The sequence below is a fragment of the Oncorhynchus keta genome, unplaced genomic scaffold (genome assembly GCF_023373465.1).
Source record: "Oncorhynchus keta strain PuntledgeMale-10-30-2019 unplaced genomic scaffold, Oket_V2 Un_contig_8224_pilon_pilon, whole genome shotgun sequence".
In the NCBI taxonomy this organism is placed as follows: Eukaryota; Metazoa; Chordata; class Actinopteri; order Salmoniformes; family Salmonidae; genus Oncorhynchus; species Oncorhynchus keta.
In genome coordinates, this window is record NW_026289929.1 from 1 (window position 1) to 1,057 (window position 1,057).

General features: G+C 54.9%; 1 long non-coding RNA gene across 4 annotated transcripts; it reads right to left on the reverse strand.

Annotated features, from left to right (window-relative positions):
• Positions 1-31: 31 nt before the first annotated feature.
• Positions 32-560, reverse strand: LOC127926769 (uncharacterized). Of its 4 annotated transcripts, none has more exons than XR_008125057.1 (4): positions 546-560; positions 462-503; positions 294-335; positions 32-83 (listed from the first exon to the last, which is right to left on the reverse strand). It is a non-coding gene; the product is annotated as an uncharacterized LOC127926769 (long non-coding RNA). The 4 variants fall into 4 exon arrangements; XR_008125058.1 differs by lacking the exon at positions 32-83 and adding an exon at positions 158-209; XR_008125055.1 differs by lacking the exons at positions 462-503; positions 546-560 and adding an exon at positions 399-455.
• Positions 561-1,057: the final 497 nt, after the last annotated feature.

Below are 1,057 nucleotides of genomic sequence, written 5' to 3' on the forward strand. Positions count from 1 at the left end.
TGCTCTAACCACCAGGCTACCTGCTCTAACCACCAGGCTACCTGCTCTAACCACTAGACTACCTGCTCTAACCACCAGGCTACCTGCTCTAACCACCAGGCTACCTGCTCTAACCACCAGGCTACCTGCTCTAACCACCAGGCTACCTGCTCTAACCACCAGGCTACCTGCTCTAACCACTAGACTACCTGCTCTAACCACCAGGCTACCTGCTCTAACCACCAGGCTACCTGCTCTAACCACTAGACTACCTGCTCTAACCACCAGGCTACCTGCTCTAACCACCAGACTACCTGCTCTAACCACCAGGCTACCTCCTCTAACCACCAGGCTACCTGCTCTAACCACCAGGCTACCTGCTCTAACCACCAGGCTACCTGCTCTAACCACCAGGCTACCTCCTCTAACCACCAGGCTACCTGCTCTAACCACCAGGCTACCTGCTCTAACCACCAGGCTACCTCCTCTAACCACCAGGCTACCTGCTCTAACCACCAGGCTACCTGCTCTAACCACTAGACTACCTGCTCTAACCACTAGACTACCTGCTCTAACCACCAGGCTACCTCCTCTAACCACCAGGCTACCTGCTCTAACCACTAGACTACCTGCTCTAACCACCAGGCTACCTGCTCTAACCACCAGGCTACCTGCTCTAACCACTAGACTACCTGCTCTAACCACCAGGCTACCTGCTCTAACCACTAGACTACCTGCTCTAACCACCAGGCTACCTGCTCTAACCACCAGGCTACCTGCTCTAACCACCAGGCTACCTGCTCTAACCACCAGGCTACCTGCTCTAACCACCAGGCTACCTGCTCTAACCACTAGACTACCTGCTCTAACCACCAGGCTACCTGCTCTAACCACCAGGCTACCTGCTCTAACCACTAGACTACCTGCTCTAACCACTAGACTACCTGCTCTAACCACCAGGCTACCTGCTCTAACCACCAGGCTACCTGCTCTAACCACCAGGCTACCTGCTCTAACCACCAGGCTACCTGCTCTAACCACCAGGCTACCTGCTCTAACCACCAGGCTACCTGCTCTA